Below are 6,788 nucleotides of genomic sequence, written 5' to 3'. Positions count from 1 at the left end.
CATACTCCCTGTTAGAACAGGGTGCTCTGTGGTGTCATGCTGACAGGGCCTGAGAACAGAAGAAATGTCTGTCTGTAAACCACATAGTGGTTGTTGGATCTGAAGTCAAACACTTACCCTCTTTGAGATCAGATTACTCACATATGTAAAATGAAGGAAATATCTACCTGCTTCACAGAATGGTAGTTTGATAATACTTATAAAACATTGTATAAAGGTATGGTTTTGAAATTTAAAGATTGTGTAATGTCAAATTATTGAGGATAATTATCAGCATGATCTGCTCAGCAGAAATATGGCACTTGCCTGTTACCCCACCTTGTACTATATATAAGACCCTAGATTTCTGTTCTCTGATTGAAATATCTAAAGCAAGCAGATATGTAATCCTTAGGAGAGCCATTTTTTTTTCAATATCCAGGTTTAGGTAAGTGATATAGCACTGTGCAAGCATTTTCGAGCCAAAGTCAACTAACTAAATCATTAAGAGACTCTCTAAAAACAAATTTACCTCTGTTTTGTAATCAACTTTTTATGTTATGGTGACAGAAAACTCATGGAACCTGAGCTTCTACCTAAACATTTTCAGTTCCAACATGTCACATCATAGAAGTGTGTTTTTTAAACCTCTGGTGTGATTTTTATCATTTACTGATTTCAATACAGTAGTATCTCCTTAGAACAGATAAAACCTTCATGCATTTTAATATATTCTACTGAAAGTATTAGACCTTTATCACTATGTCTAGAAAGAAATGTGTATTTGGAGGAATATTTCTTCTTTTTAATAAATCTGCCCCTATTCATGTTGCAGTGCCATTCCTCTAAATTTATATAGCATATTTTTCTAGCCTGTCCTAATGGCATTTGTTTTGTGATTGGCCTGTAATTTCCCAGGTAGTAATTACTTTACATACTAATTTGCTACACAGACACACACACACGCGCGCACACACACGCATTCACACATACACGTAATTTGCTTGCTTATATATTTATTCTGTATAAACATCCTGATATAGGCTACTTTTTCCTAACAAGTATTTTTACCACCCGTTTGTTAAAATCATGCAGGCATTCATTTGATTCATGCAGCTGGTGATAAACCAGCACTATTTGCAGGCCTCACACATGCATTTGGCTATGTCAAGAGACATGGTTCAGTTATAAGTGCATTGAAGCACACATTTACTTCTGAATCCCTGAGTGTTCTTGAGGCAAGCCACAGAGCTGTACTACACTGCTTCATAGATGAAACTCTACATCAATATTTTTCAGAGGTATGAATACATATAATTATTAGGTGATATTATATCCTGTTTCAAAGGCTATAAAAAGTAGATTTCTCAGATCAGAAAATGTGACACATTTACACATTAAGGATACTTTCTAATACTCTTATTCGCTCTGAAAATCTATGTAAATTGTAACTGCTAACAAGAACATTGATATTCACATATAATATAGCCTTACATGAGAATTTCATGTTTATATACAGAAGCAATGGATTCATGTATGTACTCAATGCATTCTGCATATTATGGTTTGAGATAAACACATACAAGCTAAAAGAAGACAAAGACTGTAGTATTGAAACAAATAACTTTTAAAGTTAATAAATAATTTTAGTTATAAAGATAATTACAACTTACTGTTATTTGGAAATAGAGGCTAGTAGCTACCACTTCTTTTACTTTCATTTTTTTCTTTCATTTTTTTTACTTTTGTGGATACCTAGTAGTTGTACATATTTATGGGATACATGTGATATTTTGATACAAGCAATGTGTCACACTTGAATCAGGGTAATTGGGATATTCATGACCTCAAGTATTTATCATTTATCTTTTATTTTATTTTTATCATACTATTTATCACTACTTGACATTTTCTTATTTACTATTTTTCGTATTGTCTATATCCTTCTAGAATATAAGTGCCATGAGAGTATGGACATTTTTTGCCCTGTTCAGTGCTTTATCTAAAATGTTCAGAAAAATTCCTGGCACGCAGTACTAATATTAAATTATAAAGAAAATAGAACGGGGTTCACAATTTTAGTTTCTGGAATTTTCCAATAGTATATGTCATTATTATTATTATGCTGTTTTTTAAAGCTATACTATCTATTTTACTTGGTTTTTGTTATTTTTAAACTTTATATATATGTGTGTATATTTATGTAGCATTATGTTCACATTCTTGTATTTTGAAGGAACAATAGAAAACTTAAAGATGCCTCAAAGAGATATAATATATAATACATTCTATTCCCCAAAGAGGTAAGAATAAAGATGGAGTAGGCAATACCAATACTAAAGAAAAGTCAGCAGGGAGTAGAGCATTTTTACTCGTGGGAAAGAGAACTACAGAAGAAATACTGCCTAGTCACTTAGTCAGTTGTTTTCCTGCATAAATCTGTCATAAGAAAGAATCAAAGATAATGTGTGAAAAAGTCCCACGTATATTACAGAAACATTTGAAAAGTTACTACTAGAAGTAGTGAGTAGGGTGAATTATAAGCTTATTTCAAGACCCTAATCTGGTAATGCAATCTCCCTGAACTGTAATTTTAAGGCTTTGATGGTTTTACTCCTACAATTTAAAAAAGAGAAGAGTATATCCAAAATATACAAAGAACTCTTAAAATTCAACAGTAAGAAAACAAACCAATTTAAAATGGTCAAAAGATCTGTTTTACCAAGAAAGATATTTGAATGTCAAATAAGCATATGAAAAGATGCACAACATTTATCCGTAGGAATTCGCAAATTATAACAACAATAAGATGCCACTATACAACTATGAGAATGGCTAAAACAAAGCAGAACAAATAAACAAAAAAAAACCCTGACAATACCAAAATCTGGCTCTGGTGCAGAGCAACAAGAACTCTCATTCATTACTGGTAGGAATGTAAAATGGCATAGTCACTTTGGAAGAGTTTGAGTTTCTTACAAAACCAGAAATAGTATTTTCATGTGATTTAGCAATTGCATGCCTGCATATCTTTTGTGCATTTACACAGTGATGAAATATTCCATGTTAAAAAGAAATGAGTAATCAGGTCACCAAAGGATAAGAATAAATCTTAAATGCATATTGGTAAGTGAAAGAAGCCAGTCTGGAAAATGTCACATAGTGGATGATCCAACTACATGGTTTTCTGGAAAAGGCAAACTATAGAAACCATAAAAAGACCAGTTGTTTGCCAAGAGACCAGGGAGACGGGGGAGGTAAAAAGTAGAGCATAGGGGGACTTTAGGGTAGTAAATCTATACTCAATGATGCTTTAATAGCAGATACATGGCATTTTGCATGTGTCAAAACCCTCAGAGCTTTACGGTACAAAGAGTGAACATTAATAAAGAAAACAACCATTTAGAAGGTCAAGGAATCCCAGGAAAGATGCAGCTTGAGAAATTAGAATCTAAGTGTATTGCAAATGTATGAAACAGCCTCATTGAAGAGGGTCAGGCTGGGGAGATACTGACGTAAATAACTTCGAAAAGAATGAAATCCATAAAGGCAAAAGGAAATTCACATAAACCTGTATCACCGTTGTCAAAATTACTTTTCATGGGAGTAGAGCCTCATTCTGATACTGCTTTTTGGGGATAATAGAATTGATCAATTAAGTAAATGGATGATACATGGTGGGAGGTGGGATTCTCACTGCTGAAGTGAATTTACAGATAAGCAAGGAAAGGAGGCTAAAATAATCCATGTGGTAATGAAATCAATTTGAAGCCCTAAGTACATGTGTTTAACCTAATACAGGTGGTTGCATAGAGAAATACTTTAGATAATCATGCATACACAGGTTAGTATACACATAGGGATTTCTCTGTCCATTTAAACGAGAGGACCTGTAAGAAATGACACACCAGTAGCAACGAGCATGCCTAGTGCTCAGATCTTAGTTTCTCCAAACGTTCTTTAATATAAAATGAGCCGTGGGACCTAAGAATGGCTGATTATAGAGCTGTGATAGTCAATATACAAAATGTGTCTGTAGTACTTTGTGCTTCTAAAAAATTCTAAACACACACATACACACACACACACACACACAACTTTGATTGGGAGTATGTCAAAGGAGCACAAGAGGAAACTAAAGAGCTCCTAATGTCCAAAGTGCAATGCTAGAATAATTTGAGCAACTAAATAAATAAAATAGTATTAGATTATAAGTCAACATATAAAATGGATATTCCTGAGTCTCTATATTTACAGTAAATTATTGAACAAATTGAAAGAGGGAATTCAAAATCTCCCATGCAGAATAATATTTCTAAATAACTTATGTAGGCCCTCCGTCCTCACGGAGGAGAAGCACAACTCCTCACTTGTTAAATGTGTGCTGCACAAAGTAACTTCCTTCCAGAGCTCAGCACAGAAACAGGATAGAAAAGGGGTAATTTTACAGTGCAGAAAAATGACCAACACCTTCTCAGCCAGGTGATAAAGGTCAACATTAACAGTTATAAATCACGTTGTTAGTTTGCACTCTTCACATAATGCGATGAATATGGCACTTTATTTCTCTGACCTTTTCCCCCAAACCCATAACCCCAATCCAATCATGAGAAAAACAAATTCCAATAGAGGAACATCCTACAAAATTCTTGACCACTACTCCTCAAAGCTGTCAAGGTCATCAAAATAAAGTCTGAAAAACTGTCATAGCTAACAGAAGCCTAAGGACAGATGGCAATTAAATTTAATGTGGTGTCCTGGATGGGATCTCTTAACAGAAAAAAAGGACATTAGGGGGAAAACTAATGATATGAGAATAAAGTCTAGACCAGAGTTAATAATAATGTATCAACATTGGCTGACTAATTGTGACAAATATCTTGTACTAATGTAAAATGTTACTATTATGAGAAACTGGGTACAGGGTAAATGGGAACTCTCTGTACTACTTCTCCATTTTTCTGTAAACATAAAATTTCTAAAAAATCCAGTGTATTTGTAAATAGTAGGTAGAAGATAAATGTCACTCAGGTAACTAGGATGCTATTTTTGAAGCTGAATAACTTATTTTCTAAAATACTGAGTAACGTTAATCAAAAGATTATGATGCATCATTGTTTACCCTGTGAGCTCCATGTGACTCTATTCCTGAGTTGATCACCAACTCAATAATTTTTCTTATGTTGAAACTTGCAGAGCCTAATAACGTACATATTTTCTTTTAGATTCCAGCATTAAGCACTGTGCAGTTTTGAGAGAAGTTATAGAGCAAAACTGACTTGAGTAACCACCAGCCCAACCTTCGGGACTTTGTGGGGATTGCTGTGGCTCCCCTGGACTTACAAGCAATAGTGATGCAGAACCTGCCATCAGTATGTGTAATGCTTGTCAAAAAATAATCACCCAAGTAATGTTTTAAATTTTACTGGTCAGTACACTACCAATACTAGTTTTGGCATGGCAGATACTAAATAACAAAGCTTTGTTTCGAATAAATGTTTGTTCAGTTTCTACTTTTTGCTAAATCCCGTGATGATGTGCTCCCACTTGATAGCATGTTATACTGTACTAGTAAATTTTACTTGCTGTTTAACAAAGGAGGATTAAATGAATGGTGTGCTACAGTGGGTATACTGACAGGAAAGGCATGAGAAAAAACTATCTAAATACAACTGAGGGAAGAAGTAAGTGTTGAAGGGAAGGTGAAAATGTGCACTGAGATTGGATGGGTGAGTAGGACTTCAGAGAGTGGAGAAGGCTCTATGGCTTTTTAATGGAAACAATAGCATGAGATAAATATCAGGGCTATGGAAATGCATACTGCACCGGGGCAATGTTTGTAAGTCTGAAATGGTTGAAGAATACGGTTTAGGAAGAGATACAGTGAAAAATAAAGCTTAGAACTGAGACAAACTGTCTCCAGCCCTGGATTCTCAGTTATTCCATTTGAAACCTAGTAATATAAACAACTTGAATGCATTACAAAAGTTTTGATCTGACTTGGGCTTTGGAAAGAGATTTCTGACTTTCTGTAGCTCAAAACTATAAGCAGCTTATATTTCTTCTTTACTCCTTTTTTTCTAAAATAAGGATAATGATACCCATCTGACAGAAATTTTATGAGCATAATGTAAAATTAAACATGGAATCCATGGCGCTTTACAAAATAATGTGTATTGTCTCTCCACAGAATGAAGGCGTATTTGATACTATTAACATAGAAGTCTTGAAAATAGAAAAAAACACTTCTTGGGTGGTGAAAACTTTCCAGTATGGTAAAAGTTAATTAGAATTTGTGTGAATTATACTGTATAATTACCAAGGCAAGCACAGTAATATGAATTTAAAATAGTAAGAGTAAGATTAAAGGCATATAATTTAGTTCAAATGTGACATCTTGACAACCTGCAAAAATTGCTTGAAATGAATGGTTCTTAATATTAAGAAATATAATAAGGATTGATTATTTAATAATTTAGATAATTTACATAAGAGTTATTGCAATGTGGGAACAGTGTTCTTGTTAACTGGTTATATTGTGTAGTTATGTTACCGACTACAAAAATTTAAACTAAGGGGAAAGAATCACTTTACTCTCTTTTCATGTGAACTGACATCACTGTCACTGTATTGTTATAGTTGTAAAGCCTAATATTTTGTAAAGTAGAAAACATAATCTCTAGGTGTTATGTGGTTCCCTGATTTAATCTAGTCCTGCTGTACTATCCCTTATTATTATTATTTTTAACCCTGTTTATTTTCCTTGTGTCCACAATCTTATACTTAACATTTTTAAAAACTTAAAGTTT

General features: G+C 33.7%; 1 long non-coding RNA gene across 1 annotated transcript in view; it reads left to right on the top strand.

Annotated features, from left to right (window-relative positions):
* LOC105543581 overlaps window positions 1-5,475 on the top strand; it is a 33,581-nt gene extending 28,106 nt beyond the window's left edge. The window contains exon 4 of the long non-coding RNA XR_001006646.1: window positions 5,205-5,475. This is a non-coding gene — a long non-coding RNA (uncharacterized LOC105543581). The remainder of the gene's footprint in view (window positions 1-5,204) is intronic.
* Window positions 5,476-6,788: the final 1,313 nt, after the last annotated feature.

This window comes from Mandrillus leucophaeus, unplaced genomic scaffold (assembly GCF_000951045.1).
Source record: "Mandrillus leucophaeus isolate KB7577 unplaced genomic scaffold, Mleu.le_1.0 Scaffold287, whole genome shotgun sequence".
Taxonomy (NCBI): Eukaryota; Metazoa; Chordata; class Mammalia; order Primates; family Cercopithecidae; genus Mandrillus; species Mandrillus leucophaeus.
The sequence above is the reverse complement of the archived record's forward strand: the minus strand, read 5'-3'. Positions and strand labels throughout refer to the sequence as shown.